This window comes from Haliotis cracherodii, unplaced genomic scaffold (genome assembly GCF_022045235.1).
Source record: "Haliotis cracherodii isolate W230 unplaced genomic scaffold, xgHalCrac1.p SCAF_23, whole genome shotgun sequence".
In the NCBI taxonomy this organism is placed as follows: Eukaryota; Metazoa; Mollusca; class Gastropoda; order Lepetellida; family Haliotidae; genus Haliotis; species Haliotis cracherodii.
Genome location: NW_027266279.1, coordinates 4,595,875 through 4,619,095, shown reverse-complemented (window position 1 = coordinate 4,619,095; position 23,221 = coordinate 4,595,875). Strand labels below are relative to the sequence as shown.

Genomic DNA, 23,221 nt, shown 5'->3' with positions numbered 1-23,221 from the left:
TTGGTTGATTTTCCGTGAGTCTGCAATTTCGAACCAATCCGATCAAACAAACAAATAGGTAAATCATTTGGGAAATGTGGTAAACCTTTTAACAAAAGCTGTGACGGCATTCCCAAAGACATAAACAAGAGTATGGACTACATAAAAGTTACTACATTTAGGGTTGGAGGACAAATGTCAAGACATATTCTTGTAAAGGCCGCGCCCACACTGGTGGCAACGATGTTACTGAGAATGGTGTCACGCCAAGGAAGGAGCTTGGATACTTTCGGTGCAAGGGAGGTAGCTCTTACACACGGTTAAAAACAGTTTTATGCAAATAAAACAACACTTTAGTCATTGCGACAACCTTGTGAATATCCGGGTTTGAATTTGTCTCCAGCAACCCATACTTGTTGTCAAGAGGCAACTGACGGGATCGCGTGGTCATACTCGCTGACTTGGTTGATGCAGCCATTGATGCTCGTGATGTCATGTGCTGGATTGCCTGGTCCATACTCAAATATTTACAGACCACCGCCATATAGCTGGCATTATATGGTATGATATGATAAGATATGATGGGACAAGCTATGGCATTGCTAATGTGTTGTGTGATATGACATGTTGAAATGTGATACAATATAGTTGTGATATATGGTACGATGGTATGTATAGTATGTTATGATAATGTTATATGAAATAATACTATATAGTATGATCTTATAATAATGATACAATATGATATGATGTTATAGAATATGTTGTATGATATAACAAGTTGTGATATGGTAATATAGAAATTATGAAATTACAGGGTATGGTATTGTACTGAATGTGTGAAATTATGTGACTGCGTTGAAATGCGAGGTGGAATGACGTGAGATGATCTGGTGAGATATGTACATAAATTGTATAAAACTGTATATTCTTCAACTTGTACTATAGGCCTGTGGCCTCTTCAGTATGTGAAATAAAGAAAGAAATTCGAGTGCGACAGGGACACTTGAATAGACAGAGGCAAGGTTAGGAAGACATTAACCACGGCAGGTTCCGTTATAGCTCAATGCATGGCATAACAGAATATCATTTTTAACCAAATGCCACATGAACGGATGATGTTGAACAGACACATGAAAGAAATTCATTTTGAGAATACATTTTATAAAACCATGTATATGTGATATACAGCCAGTGTTATTTCATTTGTGTTTTCGTCCAGCCATATCTGATCAGTGATTGGGTCAGCTTTACGTAAACTTACTCACCCAATGAATTCAATGAAAGTATGACATACAATAAACTGACAGAAGGAAATGCTATAAAATGCAGCAACGATAAGTAGATAGATATAAATAGTATGTTGCTGAAGGTCTAGTTTTGGTAGAAATGGTGTGTCTAGCTCCTAATGCTCGATTCCATGAGAATAGACTCATTTGCGGTCTGTAAATAATCGAATCTGGACAACACAATGTGGTGGCTGACAGCATGAGCATCGATGTACGCAAATGGGATACGATGACATGCATCAACGAGCCTGATAATGCCATCTCGGTAGTCGTCTCTTAAGACAGCCAAGTGTTACTGAAATAATCAACAACACATTTTATTTTTGATGAACAACTTATAATGTTTTGTGAATAATTTAAAAGGATTTTCTGTTTCAGTTTGCCAACACAATCTGTGCTTGACTCCCGTTGTACAATAGTGAACATACCGACAGTATAAATATCATGAGATGGGTTTCGTTTTTTAAGTTTCAACAGGGCCTTGTTTACATTCGATAAAACAAAGACTGTAAAACTGCAACATCGTGGATGCCAGTCGTTTTAACAACTTGACAAACACAACTGTCAACCTGTAATTATCTGACACCTCCAATTCAAAATAGTCAACACGGCTATCCCACAATTTATCTAGTAATGTTTTCTCGATCGGTGCAAAATATGTTGTAACGCTGGCATCCGACACATTGGACAGTGTTTTCACATAACTACATACTATAGATTAAAGTGCTTAGATTCTCGTTGGAAGCATTACGTGATCAAAGTGCTGATGTTAAACACCGAAAGCCTGAAACTTTTTACAAACTTCTATTAAACTCTGGAATCGACTGTTTTCTTCTGAAACTGGCTGTTAGCGTATCGTTGGCGAGGCACGCGACCAGTAATGATATTGCGTCACCCGCGTGTCCCAAGGTGACCATATCGCCCACGCGCCATAAGCTCGTGTTCAAGACGTAATTATGGTAGTAAGCTCGCGTCAACATCGTATCATCCCCGTGACAAGGACGCAGGCTGCTCTTCCCAGGAAATTAAAACGTATTGTGCTCCTATAATTCTTAGTCACATGATGTCTACCGTGCAATTCAACGGGTCACAAATACTGCACGAGGTCGTTACTACGAACAATACCGAGCACAACACGATTATAACATGAGCAAGATACGATGTGACACGTGTACAGGAGATAATTTGAACATGTCCAAAATATCTCCGACATCGTGAACTAACCACGGTATCTCACGATGATTATCACGAGCACATAAGGAGCTAAGTACGAGTATATCACGATCTTTCACACGAGCTTAACATCGTGATATATCGAGGCCAACATCGCCTGAGATGCGACAGAAAGCACGGGGTGTATAATTAAACGAGTGTATTCAAACTAAGAATCAAAATCACTTCCAATGTCAATATAGCTTGTACTACTCACAACTGGCTGATGTACAAGTTCACAAGACAGTACAGTGTACAGTGTTGTAAAGATGGGCTTCTGACCATGACTTCGACGAACCATTCCAGTGTTTGGCCTTCCGCCACATGATCATGTGAGTTTCAGAGCATTCTGATACTATCATTCTAACAAAAACATACATATGATCATATTATGTTAGAAAGACAACCAATTATATGAGTGTAACTTTCGAAAGATTTAGTGTAACAATTGAGCAAATAAACGCAATTCAACAAAACCCTTTTCAGTAATAACGTGTGCGGTGGCTTGAAGCTTTAACACAGCCAATGTTCACACATTCAAATGAAACAAAACATACAATGCATTGTAAAATAAAAAACATTTATTTATTCACAGATAGGAAGTGACGTATTTCAGTTGCAATATGCTGGTTCACAAACCTTCAGTAAGTTTTAAAAAGTAACACATCATTCACAACTGGATTGATCTTCTGTCGTATTATATCTCATAACTGCATTCTTGCAAACACCACCCCCATCTCAACAACCTCTGAATTTATTTTATGAATAAAAGTCAGTGGATTGTGATCTGACAAGAAAATATGGCAGCACCACGATAGACTGTAAAATGGTACAGAGCTAACAGGAGAGCGACGGTATATGTGTAGACCCACACAGGAGATTAGGACCCATGATCGTTGTTACCGAGAATGAATTTTCTCTCTCTAAAACTGGTCAGTAAAAGTTGCAGTGAGCAGAACAAACACATTATATATTTATCACGGTCTTGGTACTTGATAGTTGCAATGAATGAAAGGGTGAGATACATCCTTATTTAAAATTCTTGTATTTGCATTAAGTGGTCAAACACTCTTGTGAGAGTAGTTCATCATGTCTTTTGAAGTGAGGATTTCCCCTTGGACACATCGTTTGCATAGCGTTATGTTTCTCCAAACTACCTTGCCAAGAAGTCGTTATGGAAATCCTTCAGAAATGATCTCATTCGTCAACCATTTTGGTTCAAGCATTCAACGCGGCGTTGTGATCTTCAAGTGATCAACACTCCGATCGCCTTGTTTCTATCAACTTCGCTGGACCCTTTTTCTTACAAATAATCAGAGATAATCAATAGATAAAGATTGGAAAGACTCCCTGTGTTGTTAGGTGAAGTGCCTTGTTCTTTTAAACGTAACCGAGCAAGGTATTTAACATATGTCTGTTGTTACTGTACTGGATATTTTCACTACGTGGATGGGCAGTGTTTTGCCTATAATTATAAGGTTATTGACAATGCTGACACAGACAAAAATGACGACATAATTACTGTCTTAAATACTTGATCCATGACTGTTCCATGTTATCACAGATTATGAAATTGTAATTTGAATGGCATTATCACATATATGTGAATCTATCTTTTCCTTGTAAGTATCTTCGTTCTTGTTAACTTGTGTCTGGTGGGGTACTTAACGATCACTGCGTTGGTTCGTCACGCCGAAGACCAGGGTTCGCTTCCCCACATGGCTAAAATGTGTGAAGTTCATTTCTGGAGCCCCCGACGTGATATTGCTGGAATATTCCTCAAAAAAGGCGTAAAAACCATAATCACTCACACACTCACTCACTCTTGTTAACTTGGAGGTTCAACCCATGTGTGCCTGATGACTTCAATGTAATTGTTGAATAGTTGTAGTATGAAAGATGATTTTTTACGAGAGATGTTCTAGAAAATAAATAATTGAGACGTAAGTCATTTAACTTATAGTCCCTCTGGTGTCAAAAACGTGTTCAAGTCATTCCGAGACGCCTGTCGTTGGTAATCATCTTCCTCAGCTTTCGTCTGTCTCTTCTTAGGTGTTTATCACAGGTCGTAGAAAACGATACCAAAATAGATGACAAGAGATGTGATGCCTTCTACGCATTACATGATTTGTCACAAGAACGTTGTCTTCAAAGCTTCAAAACGGTTATGAGTAAGTGTGAAAAATATTCTTATAGAATGTCAGCAGCATCTGCAACAATAATTGCCCCTAATTTAAGATATGGTTCCGCCAAATTTCACATTCTATGGTCAATTTGAAAGAGAACCACAATGTGTTATCATATTCTGTCTTAACATTGCAACAAATATGGAAATCATCATTTCTCCCCACCAATATCAACCTACTTGTCAAATAAATGCATAAATCAAATGAATACTACAAGGAATCTGTGTTGTCTTTTCCTATTTTGACTACTGCAACTCCCATTCGTGACCAACTCGTGTTATTCCGGGACAAGCCGAATAGCGACTCGTGCCCCCCTCGTGGCCATTTTTGCGACCGGGTTCCGTCTTAGCGCAAACGGGCATACCTAAAACAATTGTCAACTCGTTGCGTAATCGTTCACTCATTTTCCCAATAAATTATATATATTTCAGATGCAATTTAAAGCACATCGGGACGTGCGGAATTATACAGTATGATTGAACACATTTAACTGTGTCTTTGGTATATTTTTAGATGCAAGATATATGTAAAATCAAAAATTATTTCGGATTCTTTGACGAAGAATTTGAAATCATACGCGCATTCTGATTGGTTTGTCGTATTTTCGCACATAACATTCATCGATAGGGGGGACGAGTCTTCTTGCAGGTTACGGAAAGGGGCGAGTGGTGACGCGTGCTGCAACTCCGTATCCAAAACAGGTGTGATAGGAAGTAATAAGCATCACTGAATCATTAAGTATGAGTTTTGAAACAGTCGTCATTATGGGAAGCAGTCGTAAGGGGAAAACAACAATATAACACGCCACCACATGACACAGAAGATATTGTTTTCTTGTGATTACACAAGCTCTCTCACCAGATCGCACAATTAAGAAGATGCAGTTTTGAAAAAGACATTATCGTACGCTTTTAGTATGTCTGCTTTACATTGCTCAGTCGTATACTTTTACATTGCAAGAAATGATGACTTATTTCAGTGCCACATGCTGGCGTGTTATTTTTAAGTCATAAAGATTCCGTCTGAATCTACTCTTGTTTCCTTTGCAGATTTGTAATAAGACCCAACTCCATCACTGGATGTCTCAATACCGATATATCCTTGCTCCCTGGAAACGACCTGTGTCATTCGAATGCCATAAGTAACGCCTGGCATTTTCACGAACTGTAATCATGTCTGTTTTCTCTTAATAGTTTTATAGGTAGACTGTCTGCTTTTTCCGAAATTCATCCTACGTTTGTCTCCCCGCATGCCATGGCATACATGATATGAAGAGTGTGAAAATAGGAACTCAACTTTTCAGTTGTTTTCTATAGAGGATACATGACTGTCTGACGTTGTCTTTTATTAATTAATACAGTTCGTCTTGACAAACGAGATTCCATGCCATATGGTCAAACAATCAGGATGGACACTCTTGTCAGGTTACACAGTGAAATACAGTGATCCTCGTGTAAGACTAGAATCCTCACTTATAGCGGAGGCTTGCTTGAATGTCTTGAAACAATTCTAAAGATACGTAAATAAAAGCGACTCTTTCCATATGCATAAGGAATCTCTGCTCACAAAACACACAAAAATCTCTGCAAAATGCAGTCAATTGTTCGATTCCAACTATAACATGAGCTGGTGTTTATGAATCACTATCAAATAGTAATGAAACCAGGTGTTCCCCAACGTTATATTAATATTGCTGAAATATTGCTAAAGCGGCGTCGTAAAACCACACTCACTCACTAGTATTGGACTTATATTTAATCAAATATCTTGGAGAACGATTTGTAAGTAACATTTCCAAGAATATAAATGTGTTTTAACATACAAATTAGTACTTAAGCTTGCATCGATGCAATTAAACAAGTAAGATAATTTGTAAAATATACACTGAAATACTTTTGGAAAAGGTGGTTTCTAGGGGTTCCCCTTTGTACAACCATTTATCCTTTTGAGGAAATTTTCGACCATTAAAACACTGACCTTCCTTTTATCTTAGTTTACAGTTAATTTTCATTAATCAAAGTATTGCCTTTGTAAACCGCCAACAATGATTGAGAATAATATAATTTCGTCCGCAAAGCAATTGTATTATGTCAGGATGCAATTGAATTATATCTGTACAGTTATCTTGAATTTGTGTTTCTTATTCATTAATAAAAAAAAGAGACCAAAAAAGGACTTAGCATACTGCCTTGTCTAACTCCAGGTTCACTATCAAACATTTCCAGCAATTTCGGGTTATTTTTCACACACACTTTTACATTTTCATAAACTTTACATAGAAGTTTGCTCTTTTCACAACTAAGACCATGAACATACAGAAGTGACCATATGCCTTTCCAAAGTCAACACATTGAACATACAATTTCCCACTTTGGTACTTAGATAATTTTGTACGATTGTTTGTAGTATAAACATAGTATCAATAGTCCTCTAACCTTCTCTAAATGTGGCTTTGGCTTCACTTATTTTATCCGCAGAACACTAATCTCTTGTTAATGATAGATGTAAATATCTTGCTGAATATGCTTACAAGGTTAATACCTCTGTAATTATTTGCATTTTTTATATCACCTTGTTTATTAGCATTGGGTGTGGGTGAGTGAGTTGGGTTTAACGCCGCTTTTAACAGTATTCCAGTTATATCACAGCGTGTCAGCTTAATGTGGGAGGAAAGCCCCACGTGATGCAGGTCTCAGACGTTTACCACTTCGGTCAAACCCACGAGCACGGGTATGGTGCTGACAAACCTAGAAACATAATCGGGGAGAAGCGGGATTCGAACCCACAATCATAGGTTTCTGGCGTGCCCAAGGGACGCAACTCTGCACAGCGAATCGCGGCGCCTTAGACGACTGGGCCACCCGTGCCCCCTTTTATCAGCATTGGGACGATAATACCAAACGACCATGAATTTGGAAAATGCCCATTTTCTAATATCAAATAAAAGATTAATTCTGAGTATGGAAGTAGTAAATAGGTAAAGAATTCAGTTATAGTATCATCTATACAACCTGCCTTCTTTCACTTAAAATAATATATGCCATCAAATATCTCATCTCTCGTTATTGGATAATCAAGAATATCCTCGGCAACATTTAGATTTGTATTTTTTCAAGCGGATCTGTCTGGCTCTGCGTCAAGCCAGTCTTCAATGAAGGGGTATGAAAAGAGATCTTGGTATCAATCATTGGTGGTAATATTATTTCTGGACTTTATGTAGTTCAAGAAGTCAGGTTCTGAACTTTTCTGAAAAACGGAAATGTTCCAAATAAAAAATTCACAGACAAGTCCTCAAATTTATTACAAGTGTCTGTTTCTATGACACAATGACGAGTCACAAAATCTCTGGTACTGTCTCTACCATGGCCATGACCTTATTCCTATTCGGTCTGTCCCTTGCCGGACGGGCAGGAGCTTGATCTGGTGAATCGTCGCGGGCAGGAGGTGCACGAGGTGTTTCAAAATCTTTTTTGATGTATCGTGACAGAATCGGTGCTCATTATTATCAGAGAGTACAAAAACTGCTTCAAGGATTGTAATAATTGACTACACTTATGCCCCTTAAGCGTGAAAGACGTCGTTTGACGAGCGATGAATTAGGCAGATGCATAGGCATGCTTGAAACTGGGTCAACACGTCACGTTGCAAATGTCGGATGAAGTCTTTGGTGTCAAAGTGTTATCAGCAGGGCATGGAATCGATACCAGACGTTTGGATCAGCTTCCCAGCGACATGCAGGTGGGAGGCAGCGTTCAACCACTCAGTGGGAGTCAGGTCTCTCCTGATTGCAGAAAGACGTCATCACTTCGTGACTGCCTCCACACTCTGAAATGACCCGCGGAACGCCAGTAGAGTTAACGTTTCATCCCTGTGCATACTCGTCTCCCTCAGGCTGGTTGCCGGTCATGGAGGGCATGTATTCGATTCCCACTGACCCGAAATCAGGGGCAGGAACGTTTGGATTGGGCTGAAGATCAAGTCAATTGGACTGACCAATTCAACTGATGAAACGAGATTCTGTCTAGATTTCGCAGATCGTCGTGCCCGAGTATGGCGTAGACAAGGAGAAAGATTTCAGAATTCCAACGAACATGACTGCTATGCCGGGGTTCAATCATGCGATAGAATGAGTAGAGATGGAAGAACCGATTTCCATGTCCTACAGCGGAGCACTATGACAGATGTGTGCTACAGGTGACATTCTGGATGTGTTGACCGTATGCTGGTACATTCTGACCGGACTTCATCCTCATGGACGAAAAGGCACGACTTCATCGTGTCAGGGTCGTTGATGCCTACTTTGAGCAGGAGACCATTGTCCGCATGGAGTAGCCAGCCCGGTCACCAGACCTCAACCCTATCGAACTCATGTGGAACGAGCTGCAGATCGCCCTCTCATGATACCTGTTCTTCCGACAAATCCAAAGGAACTCGGGCAATACTCTTACTGAAGAGGGAAACAATCTTGCGTTAGCAACCATCCAGACACATTTTGGGAGCATGAGACGACGGTGTCAGGTTGTGATCGCATAATGTGGATAACATATGCCCACCTGAGGGCTGTATTTTGGGAACAATGATTTCGTGACATTTTGACGTTTCAGTTATCGTCATATCTTCTCATTTTTACGTGTGATCTGTTTACTGGTCACATGTTGTTTGTTGGCATTTTGTGGCATATGACAACGGACCTTTGTTCATTAAACATGCCTTCACGCAATATTGTCTTTGGCTTATCCAATATATGCACACAATTTGACATATTACCTTTAAAAGAGGTGATCCAAAGCAAACTGTGAGTAATGACAAAAATAATTATCAGAGGAAGTTTCGAAAAATTCTTTTTATGGCCTAAACTTGACCAACGTCTGATATAAAATAAAGGCGTGAAAATGAGGTAAACTACAATAACTGCTTAAGTCTTTAGCAAATGTACAGTTGTTTGAACTGCAGTGTGTGCATGGAAGGAAACGAAATTCAAAGAACATGGTGTTATCATTTTCTGAGTTGTGTAACTGTGTAAAGTAACATGCCACCGTTTTACTTATAAACATATGTTCACGTATTACTCATGTCAGTATTGATAAGAGCGCCATTCATACCTTCTGTCGTTTACATGCATAGGAACTCAAAGATCAATGCGACAAAACCAAATAATAAAAAATTGGCGACAACTTTCTCGTTCATAGACCCAACAAAATTGTATTATGTTAAACCAAACGAAATATTTCAGATACCGACTTAACAGCTTGCGGTGATTGATAGTGGACCATTAGTAAACTAGGTAAAACTACTATTAAGGAACATCAGACGTTGCTGACTTGGAAATGCAGATGTTTTTGTTGTCACTGTTCACCTCAATGTTGATGAAATAACTGAGAACAGAAGTTCAAAATCTATGATGCAGATGTTTAAACTGAGAAAGGGTGGATCGATTATCTCATTAGCGGGTATACTCAACTCCACTGTTTGACTTTTTTAAAAGACTGGCAAATACTCTTATGATGTTTAAAACATCTTGGATTCTTTTCTGTTTTTAATAGCCGGTGAAGAACAAGTGGTTGCTCTCCTGCGTTTTTAACTACTAAATTTGCTCAAACATTGTGACCAAGTTAAAGCTACACGTGGTATTATATTTCAAGTTCTCAAATCACCTGACTTTCATAAAAGAATAGATGCTAACTTGATGAATAGATTTCATCCTGATAACTCCATTTTCTTATCCGACCACAATCCAATGTTGAGATGGAGCTTGTGTTTCAAGAACAAAATCGTGATATAAGATACATGAAACAAAGAAAATGACAATGTCAAAGACGATGTTTGCCATGTTTCTAAACTTACTGAAGGTTTGTGAACATTCGTATTGAATGGCATTTCGAAGTGATACACATTTGAGAGCGAAATATGGCTGTCAACTTCTTTATTGTGAGGAACACAACGTTTTGGAATATATAATTATTCCTTTATCAGGTGAATGACATTTAGAAGTGATACACATAAGAGAGAGAATTTATAGATGCCAACTGCTTTATTTGGGGAACACAACGTTTCGGAGTTTATACTTACTCCTTCATCAGGTGAGTGACATTTTGTGTGAAAGTCAAAAAAAAATAATTAGTTGTAGAACAAATGTAATATGGACATGTGGGTCCTGTTGCTAGAGTGATAGTATCAGAATGCTGTGTAACTTCATTAGTTGTGGGTTCATTGAGAGTTGTTTCGTTTCACATTCATGACTAACGTCCCTGAACTTATGGTCAGTAACACATCAAACTTGTACATGTGCATTATGTTCCGCTATTTATTCTTGTGCATCAGCAAATTGTGTGTATTACAGACTATATTGACATTGTCAGAGATATTGATTCTTAGTTTGAATACAATCGTTTAATTATACCACTCAATGCTTTCTGTCGCATTTTTATCATTCCCTTAAATACACAAGCTCATCGTTCAATGGAACCCATAGAATAACTCGTCATAACATACATTTATGGTCTGAAAAGCTTTATTTCATGCACATAGCCCCTTATACATAAGTGCATAGAGGAATGATAAGTGAAACACATCACACAAACAATTAATAAGGTAGTATTAAGAAAAGAATGCATTTGTTTGCTTCATACACACACCCTATCTGTATGTCTATTCTTTATTAAATACCAAGATAAATAACAAGTATCAAATTGACAAGGAGTAGTTTAACATAAATACCCACTCAGACAGAGTATACTGACTCCGTGCCAACCAGTCCTTGTTTTAGCCCCTTAATGCTGAATGCCAGACAGGGTAACAACAAGTACCATCTTTTAACGTCTTTTGGTATCACGGGCGGACGCTCTACCACTAGACCGTGGGGGCGGTCCCTGACATGTGTTCTCAGGAGATAAACCTACTGTGTTTTCAGTGTAAATCTAGAGTACCTGTAGGTTTAACCACGTAAAAATGAATATGCAACCGTACATGCAAGGTGAGGATTTATGTGTTTAATGTAATGTATTTAAATCTTCAAGTAGCCTGGCTCTACATTGGGAACACAGTAGGTGTATCTCCATTCTAACATCACCAAATAAAACTGTGTTACATGAATTGAATGAAGCGGCATGTGTTGAGTCCATGTGTGATGTGTTGTTCTGAGTTTGTTGTAGATATGAATTATGGAATTACTTTACGTAATACTTCTCTCGAACACGAGACAGGCATTAAACGCATGTAGCACAGCAACTTTGTTAGCTAACGTGAATAAGGCACCATTAAAGGAAACTAAACAAGCCTACACGTCACTTTTATGACATCATATCGCTCATAGTAAGGCAAAAGATATGACGCCACAGTCGTATACAGAAAAGCGCTAAATTTTAATCTTTCTTTTGTTCCAAAAACTTGAAATTCATTCTCTTTGTACATTTCTATCATGTTTTCTGCACAAAATATATTGCAACACATCCTTTGAATATTGTAGTAAATGCAACTTTGCATCTTGTAATATATAACTGTACATTTAATAATTAAAAAATGATTACCGACAATGACTGAGTTAGAAGTACTCTTCTTTTAATAGCACCTCTGCGGTGATGCGGCTGTCAAATCGGCTGTTTCAATCCAAGGGGATGTTTTGTTATTAACCTCTGATTCACCAATCAAAATCCAGTAATTTCCAAATTCAGGGTAGAATATGTATTAAAGGGGAAAGTTGATTTGTAGACTGAAATATGCCTCATTTGAGCACTGCTGATGAGATATTATAGTTAGTATTTAAACTTAAAAATACAGTCGCTGGACAATGCCAACAATACATTTGAATTTTTCGTCTTTGATAACGCGACTGTAAAATGTCCAGCATTACCATTCGTTTTAAAGTAGAACCCGCACCCTTGACTAAAATAATCATGTATTCTAAATTACTCTTCTTTGGAAGCAATTGCGCAGAAAACGCCACCTGTCCACAGTGAACAACATTAAGAAAATACAAAAGAATACAAGGTCCACTCTTTTCACAATGTCAGTCCACAGTTCGTCATCCAGGACGTGTGTGATGTCATCTGCATTGTTGGTAGGTTTCACAGAGACATCTCTGTGACTGTTTCCCTACTGAAGATTATCAGCTAAACTGGCATCAGGTAAGTATTTCTTTGGCCTGGGAGAAAAATGTTTTGTCAGCTGTTTTCTTATTGTAGACTTGGGCAGTGTTGAGTGGAGATGTAGGACAAAGACTGTTGCCATAACAGTCAGAGCCTTGAGGACAAACATGCAGTGGAGGTAGATGCTGAAGAGAGCCACGTGGTCGGACACAGACGATAAGAGGGAGTTGATGGAGGACAGGTACACGGCGTAGGCCAACAATACAGACACACACTATTCACTCTTCACTCCTCTCTCCTGACCCCGGGGGCACGTGAAACACCATCAGATTGAGACCAGATAGGATGCAAACAGGCAAAACGGCAGTAAGTATGTAGTACGCTCGACATCGAACTAGGATAAGTCCCAACTCCAGGACCTGATACATCCCTTCATGCAGTGGAGGTAGATGCTGAAGAGAGCCACGTGGTCGGACACAGACGGTAAGAAGGAGTTGATGGAGGACAGGTACACGACAAACAGACAAAAGTGTTGAGTAAGCCCGAAGTCGAGCTAGGATAAGTCATATTTTTTTTCACAAACGAACCCAAAATGTTCCATTCACCATTTTCTTTGTGTGAGATATAGGATATGGGTACATTTTGAAATGTGTCGTTAACCTCTGAAGTGTCTGTACGCCATTGTGCCAGCTGGAAGGATAATCAAATGGGAAGCTAGTGGCATCTATATTACAGGATGTTGAACGGCGATCTATGGGCTGATAGTGCCTGGTACATGTTCACCCCAAAACGGTCATAGTTGTTGTTAGCATTAAACATCACTAAATCTGGCAACCTTATATCTTTATCTAAAACAGGAACCCTTGAGATATTCTAAAATGTTTCATCCCATGACACTTCCAGGAGTTTGTTGTTAGAGCAATACTCTGACACTACATTCCCTAGAGAAAGGAATGTAACATTGCACATAACTATAGGTAACATAAGTAACCACAGCACTACTCTTTCAATTCAAACACAAGCAACATGACACGACAGCTTTAACCAGCACGTAATGCCTGCAAAGAGGGATTATAGTACTTTAATCTACAGTATATGGTTAAAAAAATGTACACTGACTAAACAGCAGAAGCTCCGTTTAATGAGTTGAAAATATCAACAGCAGTAAATACTCAATCTCGTATATCTACCGATCTTGTATTTATTCACCACGCAACTCTGTACATAAGGCAACATACCCTATGTTGGATGCCATCGTCACAATTATAGCCTGAATAGATCGACTTTGTAAACATTACCAGACGAAACAGGAAGAAATATCACCGTTGGCCAATGTTGTCGAGTTGATAGTTCTGTTAGTGAAGCAACTAAACATACTGGCATCCATGATACTGCAGGGTGGCAGTCGTGGTTGCCATAGGAACCAGTGATATGTCGGACGTTGTATCAAATTTAAACAAGGAGGCGTTGGAAGCTAAGTGGGAAAGTGGAACCTGTACAACAATAGTACTACTGTCGATATGTTCACGTTAACACAGCGGGAGACATGCTCACACAGGGCAACAGTACAATTAGTTCAACTCTTTTCGAAATAGCGGACACACACGCACACGCACACGCACACGCACACACGCGCGCGCACACGATGTAAACCTAACAAGTTTAGAGGGTACTGGTGTGAAGCTCTCCACAGAATTGTGATCCTAAATGTAAATTCAACTCATGAATGTGTTGTGTGCTAATATGTTTACTGATATTGAAAGAAAGTAGTTGATTTGGCTTTCTTTTTACATCAAAATACACATTCAAAAGGCACAAAGATATCCTCTTCGTTCCCTGGCAAGTGGCGTTTTGTGTACAAAGAATCCAGGTATTGACGTATCGTATTTATCCCTTTCTCAGCATCGATATATTGATATGATAACTTTTGAAGTTGAGAAGCAAGGATCTGCCAGGAAATAAGTCCGTATTGTCCAAGTATATTCACGAAAGATGGCCTGCACGGACGTTGATTGATCGGTTACTGAATACCGTCCTGAAATAGCTGTTCCTTAACTGTTGGTCTGGAAGGCTCAAATGACTCCACAGGCTCATACGACTCTAGAGTTATTTGAGCTCAAATTTATATGAGGGGAATCAGAGACTCGATCAGACGGAAATTCAGTCATGATTTTTTTCGCTGGTTCTTTTTCTGACACAAACTCAATTCAAGTCTTTCCTTTCATTGACCCAATTAATATTCTGATTCTTAAACTATTCACGGCTGCAAGAATAGGTTAATCCAATGTTAAAAGTGTGTTACAATTAACTTCGGTTTTAGTACCAATGTTACATCTGTGGTAACTGGACTCTTCCACTAACGTCACGCAAATTAATACTGGACTATGCACAACCGGGGAGGCAACCACGGAAAAATTCAGAATACTATTCATAATCATGTTGTTACAGGATGCAGATACATTTCTGCTAACTCTCAACAAATCCTGACATATGATATAATCAACTATATTTCTCTTCTGTAACACCAAAAAACAACTACTGAACGATACTGACCAGGAATAGTGAGTAAGAATAAACAGATATAGACACGAGTTTGCACTTTTGCAGCCATGTGATAGTGAAAAATGAAATCCAAACGGTGCATTATCTTTATCAGATCTGTCAGGGTATGTATTTCTTCCCAGGCTGACTTTTGAAACCAAACTGTTTAACCAAGTATTCATATTCTGAGTGTAAGAAGTTTATGTTTTTAATGTGCATTGTCGTGTCAATTCAAATAATATGCGCCCAGGCTCTAAAAATGTAGATGTGACACATCTTTGATCCCCAGCTTCATACACGTCCAGTGAAGTGGATAGCATCGGGGCGATCGGCACTTGTTTACTAGAGGTTCTAAGCGCCACGCTGAATGCATGAAGTTAACAACGCCGTGTTGCCGTGCGTTTTGACGTTTACCACTCGATAAGTGTGATACATATCGCTCGATACAACGCCGAAATAAGTGTTTCTAAACGTGCATACGTTTAACAACGTAACCTTCAAGAACTGTTGCCGATTTCATACTGCTTTCACCAGAAGTCTTTCTGGTTGGCTATACATGTGGTTAAAACGTTGAAACGTTGCCCCGAAGGCCCAGGCTCGATTTGCAACATGGGAACAACGAATGAAGCCCACCTGTAAGTCTACACGTGATCTTGCTGCAGAACGCGGTAAAAAACAACCAATACTCACCAGACGTTTTTGAATGTTAGTGCCTCAGAGGTTGAAGGTATCGCCAGGGCCACAGCTGGACTCAGCTGGGTTCAAGACATCTTAGACGCATGTGACACCTACATGAACATCATGCTGATAAAGGAATTTTCTCGACTCAACGTTGTGTACTAACATATGCTAAAACTGTAAATAAAACTTATCTGAAGTCAAGATAAGGGCACGGGTGGCCCAGTTGTCAAAGGCGTCCTTTAGGTGTGCCACAAATCTACGTTTGTTGGTTCGAATCCCGTTTCGACATGGTTATGTTTCCAGGTTTGTCAGTAACAAACTCGTGCTCGTAGGTTTCACCAAAGTGGCAAACGCCGGAGATTCTCAAACCGACACGCAGTGATATTACTGGAATACTGACCAAAGCGTCGTTAAACCCAACTCACTCAATCACTCGTGCTCGTGCGTTTCATCCAATTGGTTAACGTCTGAGACCCGTAATTTACTTCAGCATTTCCTTCCAAATCAAGTTGACATGCTGTGAAGTAACCGAAATACTGTACATGAAGGAGTTAAACCAAACTCACTCACTTACTTCCAGAAAAATCTGAAAATCAATCAATGATATTTTAGGATTGAATGGCAGATGAACATTCGCCATAATTACGGGTTACTGGATCAAGAAGTAACATTTTGCATACGATTATCGTACCGTTGGAATAACGATAACATATGTATATTATGTCTATTCCACACATGCACATGCACATGCACATGCACATGCACATGCACCAAGTTCTTGATTGTACGTTCCCTTCTGTGTTACACTATACTATATTTATCTACATTTACAGTTTTTCTACACCATTATATAAAGCACAGTAAAATCAATGTACAACAATTAATTCATATTTCTAACATATTTATCCCTACGATACGATCCTTACTTTAAACACGTTTCTCGGCTCTTGTACTCGAATGTTGTTTGAATTCCATTGTCAGAGTTCAAACGATGCCCAATGAATTTCCATATAAACATTACAAAACCTTGTTCATATTTTGGTAAGAACTTTATTTAATTTATCTCACTTCCAAATTCACATATGCTAAAGACGTGATGAAGTTATTCTTCGAGACTTCGTTTGAGTCACTGTGGTTATATGTATACACATGTATTTTACATAAGGCTATGTCTCCTTTCTTCAGTCAATGCAATGATCATGTACCGTGAACTTGAAACATTACATTGGATTTGTTCTGCTCACTTCAACTTTCGACATGACCTCAGCAGTTCAGTTTGTTTGAATTTGACTTCGGATAGTGAATGTCAGGCTGCATTTGACAAAGTTATGATGTTATAAGTTCTCAACAGCACCCGACTTTCAGAAAAAAATTGACGCGAGTAATCTTGGTGCTGAAGGTGTGTTGTTATAGGAAGGTGTTAAAGACATAATTCTACCTGCTTGCTACTTTCCAAAAAATGTGACAAGCACCAGATAAATCACTGCAATGATACTGCTCTATGACATTTTGTAGTATGTCATGGCATTCAGACTACACATTACTTTCATATAACAATAGACTGTCGTTTATTTATGAAATGAAAATCAGAGGTGGTTGAGATGGAGTTTGTGTTTCAAGAATACAATCATGAGACTAAACACATGAAAGGCAAAGACAATGTCATGACAGGTACTCGGTCAAGTTACTGAAGGTTTGTGAACTGGTATATTGCAATTGAAATTGGTCACTGTAAATGAACATGAATGCTTTGTACTTTTTATGTTTTGCTGATTTAAATGTGTGATAATTGGATGTGTTAAACCACTGTATACGTTATTACTGAAAACGTTTTTGTTCAGTGGAGTTTATTTTCTTAAATTTGACATAAAATCTTTTGTAAGACACAACAAAAATATTTAGTTGTTCGTCAAGCGCAATATGGCCATGTTGTTGATAGAAGGATAGAATCAGAATGATCTGAAACTTACTTGGTCATGTGGGTGAAGGTCACCTATTTGAATTTGGCTATTTGAGAGTGCTTTTCTTTTCACATTCGTGACTTCCCTCTGTGTACTCTAGTTCCTTGTTGGCATTGTCAGTAACCAATCTCTTCAAAACTCAACATGTGTATGTGCATAATGTACCGTTATTAATTCGTATGAACATGTGCATAAGCAAATCATGTGTATTACAAGCTTGTTTGACGTTGTAAGTGATACTGATTCTTAGTTTTGTACAATCGTTGATAATACCATCCCTAGCTTTCCCTCAAATACAGTTTGTCGTCCGATTCAATATATAGGTAAACTCGTCAGAATATACACTAATTTCCTGAAAAGCTTTATTTCATGCAAACAACCCCTTATACATTAGCACATTAAGGAAAGATGACTGAAACACATCACACAGACAATTAACGACTAAACGTACGAAAAACATAACGCACATGTTTGCTACATGTACACGCCAAACCTGAATGTCTATTGGTAATGGAATATCATGGTTAATAACAAATATCAAACTGTCAATGAGTAGTTCAACATATTTGACAGATGTACTTGGCAGATGATTTTCAGTGTTTTCAATGTAGAGGTAGGTTACCTGTAGATTTAACTGCGCAAAGTTGGATATGTACCGTACGTGCAACGTGCGGTTTTAAGTGTTACATTTAGCGTTGTAAAATCTACAGGTCACCTACCTGTACACATTAGGTTTATCTCCAGTCTGACGTGACTAATTAAACCGATGTGAGCCGATATTCACAACAACAAAAGTTCCTGTGACACCCCTTTTCAATCGAAAATCCTTCTGGTGTTCAATTCGGATACGAAAATATGAAAATATGTAGCACAAACATGATCTTATTGCCAAAAGTGCCTTTCATGCAGAAATCATGCAACTGATGATGTAAACCAGGGTCTAAAAGTACGCGTGTTGTAGGGATTCGGTATGCATTGTTTCTGCTTGTCTTAACAACTGCAGGGGCGGTCGGGTAGCCTAGTGGTTAAAGCGTTCGCTCGTCACGCCGAGGACCCGGGTTCGAATCCCGACATGGGTACAATGTGTGAAGCCCATTTCAGGTGTCCCCCGCCGTGATATTGCTGGAATATTGCTAAAAGCGGCGTAAAACCAAACTCACTCACTCACTCACTTAACAACTGCAACATTGAAAAACACCACAAGAGAACCATTTGTATGCCCCAGTCAGGAACGTCGCAGCGTGAAGATGCTAGGCGATTGAACGTGCACAAAAACACCATTTGGACGTCATGGCAGCAATGGCTGCTAACAAACACTGTCAGAGACCGACCAAGGAGCGACAGGTCCCTCGCTACGAGCGTCTATCAAGATCGTTAGATTCGAACTACCCAATTGCGAAATCGGTTCCAGCCTGCTTCAATCACTGCGAGAACCACCCCTGGTCTTTCGAATATCGGCACACACTGTACGTCGCCGTGTTAGACGTTACGGGAATGTTGCGAGGAGACGAGCCAGACGCCCAATTCTGACCAATAATCACTGCCGATTGCATGTGTAGCAGTGTAGACAGCGAGTGCGTCGGACGGCAATTCAGTGGAGACAGGTTCTGTTCACCGATGAGACTCACGGCTATGTCCGAATGCGAGTATAGCGACGTTGCGGTGAACGTTACGCTCAGAACTGTGTTGTGGAGGAAGACCGTTTCGGATGAGACAGTGGTATGATGTGGGGAGGGATCACCGAGAGACAAACTCGTTTGCAAGTGATCAACAAGCACGTGGACAGAACAACGTGAATGTGATCCCATGGCCTGTTCGCTCTCCAGATTTTTCTCCAATTGAACACATTTGGGATGAAATGGACCGCCGTCTCCGAAGTTTAACACGTGATCCGACTACAGTACAGGAACTGAAATACAGGCTTGTGGTGATATGGGATGCCATCCCACAATACTGTGTTAGACGTTTGATCCGTTCAATGCAAAGGAGGTGCATTGCATGCATCCTAGCGAGATGGGGACAAACACGCTATTGACGTTCTGTTCTTACTTCTTTGTCCTGTCATAACGTCATATCTGTGCTAGACATGTGTCATTAAATGTGTCAACTTGTTTTACTGGTCCACTGTCCACTCTTGTTTTATATCGTGTCACAGGAACTTGCTGAGTATATATTGATTGAACATGCATGTCTTGCGTCCAATGTTGGTTGACAATCTTATGGATTCACCGACAATAGCGTTCAAACAAAATATGTGATTGTACATGCCCCAGTACTTTTTACACAGAAATACCTCACACAAACATTGAAAGCATATAACACGGCAACGTTGACACCCCTAAAGCAAGCTTACGCCGCACCATTATGACGTTTATAGCTGTTTGTAAGAGAAAAAATATGACATCACATTCGTCAAGAGAAAAGCTCCGAATTCCAAGCCCTCTTTTGTCCCCAAAACTAGAGATACATTCTCTTCATACATTTCTATCATGTTTTCTGCACGAAATGTAATGCCACAGATCCACTGAATAGTTACCGCAATTTTGTATGTCATTATTTAAGAATGACAACCTCTCATTACCCAATCAGAATAGAGTAATTTCCAAATTTAGGGTAGAATATGCATTAAAGGGGAAAGTTGATTTGACGATTGAAATATGTCTTATTAGTAAGACTTCTTAACAGATATTGTAATCAGTTCTCAAACAAAATAACAACAACGCTTAACAATGCTTACAATACATTTAAACATTTCGACTTTGAAAACTCGACTGTAAAATGTCCAACATGACCATCAATTTTTAAGGAGAACGAGCACGCCTTATTACTGTATGCCTGAAATAATCATAAGAGAGATAGTTTATGGACGTCTTCTTCATTATTATGAGGAACACGTCTTTTCGGAGTCTATGCTCACACCTTCATCAGGTGAATGAATGTTTTCCTCAAAATAAAGACGTTGATGTCCACAAATGATATATTTCATGTGTATCACGTCTAAATGCCATTCATAGACTTGAAATAATTGTACATTCTAAATTACTCTTGTCTGGATACAATTGCGCAGAAGAAGCCACATGTCGACAAAATGAACAACATTAAGAAAATACGAAAGAATATAAAGTCCATTCTTTTCACAATTTTAGCCCACTTTACGTCCTGCAGGACATGTGTGATGTCATCATCATTGTTGCTGAGTTTCACAGAGACATCGCGGCGATTTCGTAACTGATGATTATCACCTGAACGGTCACCAGATGTGTATTTCTTGGACCTGGGAGAAAGATGTTTTGTCAGCTGTTTTCTTATTGTAGATTTGGGCAGTGCTGAGTGAAGGTGTAGAACAAAGACTGTTGACACAACAGTCAGAGCCTTGAGGACAAACATGCAGTGAAGGTAGACGCTGAAGAGAGACACGTGGTCGGACACAGACGGTAAGAAGGAGTTGATGGAGGTCAGGTACACGGCGTAGGCCAACAATACAGAAACACACAGGGTAATCTTCTCTCCTGACCCCGGGGGCACGTGAAACACCATCAGATTGAGACCAGATAGGATGCAAACAGGCAAAACGGCGGTAAGTATATAGTAAGCTCGACATCGAGCTAGGATGAGTCCCAACTCCAGGACCTGATACATCCCTTCATGCGAGTAATATTTTTTCACAAACGAACCTAAAACCTTCCACTCACCATTTTCTCGATGTGAGATAAAGGATATGGGTACGTCGTGAAATGTATAGTTAATCTCCGAAGTGTCTGTAATCCATTGTCCCATCTGGAAGGAACAGCGCTGATGGTCAAATGGGAAGCTAGTGACATCTATAGTACAGGACGTTGAACGGCGATCCATGGCGTACCACTCCACAGTTCCATTGCTGCTGACAGTGCCTGGTAGATGTTCGCCCCCAAGACGGTCATAGTTGTTGTCAGCATTATACATAACTAAATCTGGCAACCAAATGTCTTTAGCTGAAACAGGAACCCTTGGTATATTCTGAAAATTAGCTTCATCCCATGACAATCCTTCAAGGGTCCACGCAAAGAAGAACCATCCCGTGGTGGTCAATATTTGTTTCGACTCATCCAGATTTTCAATATGTAGCAGATTAAAGCTGACAGACACTTCCAGAATGGACTTTGAAACTGGCATCGGATGATACAGGGGATTGTGGTTAAAGCAATATTCTGACACTAAATCCCTTGGAGAAAGGAAGGTAAGATTGCACATAACTGTAGGAAACAGAAGTAACCACAGCCGAACTCTTTCCATTCTGTCACAACGCAATATGACAAGGCAGCGTTTACCAGCAGACTGACCTCTTACGAGACAAATAGCTCAGTGGCTATACAATTGTGTTGAATGATACCACTTGTGCACATCCTGTCATCGATGACAAGTTAATGTCTCAAGTGTGTGACCTGAATGCATCGAATCAAAGATAACAGGAAACAAACATTACTTTAAGCCGCACCAAGTTGATCACAAATACTGGAAACACAACGTTAACTGATCATAATTATATGATGACCCCTATGTTTGTTGAGCAAATAGATAACAGGAATACAAGGAGTGATTCTGGAAGTTGGTATGATTGTTTTACCGGAGAAAAACAATACCCAGAATAATTCCTGCCTGAATTTAATTAAACAATAGAAGAAATGCAGCTAATCAAGGAAAAGGAAACATGAGTTGGATGTCCATGTCAAGTAGAATGATAACATTTTGAAAGTGAAGAACAGTTGAAAAGACCGGCATCCATTATGCTGCAGGTTTGTGCTCTTTGTGGTCATAGGAACCAGTGATATGTTGAACTTTTTATCGAATGTACGCAAGGCCAGGGTGAGTATGTTAGCAGGGCAACGACACTCTTTGAATAATTATGTACAAAATAGAGGACACCACACGTACAAAAGAAATACCAGAAAACAATCTTCGATATGTTTCCTTCTGACACAAACATGATATAGTTTTTGGTTCCCGGATTGACCTTTGAAACAAAATGGTTTCACCAAGCGTTCATATTCTCAGTTTACCAATTTGGGCACGCATATGCCTTAAAAAAAATATGCATTAAATTTAATCATTGATAGATTATGTTTGAAAATGTAAACCTCGAGCGAGGGGAACGCCCCAGGGCCGATGAATTGTATCTTTTGTTTGTCATTTATCCCACTTCCTTTTCTTAAAATGGGGGAGTGTTATTTGGCTGTGTTAAAGGTTAAAACCGCCGCGTATATTTCTATTTAAACGGTATCGTTGTATTGTGTTTATTTAACCAATTTTAA

The 23,221-nt window shown here is 39.3% G+C and overlaps 1 pseudogene; it reads right to left on the bottom strand.

Moving 5' to 3' along the window:
* Positions 1–12,757: 12,757 nt before the first annotated feature.
* LOC139471950 (uncharacterized) lies at positions 12,758–21,875 on the bottom strand (annotated as a pseudogene).
* Between the last annotated feature and the right edge of the window lie 1,346 nt (positions 21,876–23,221).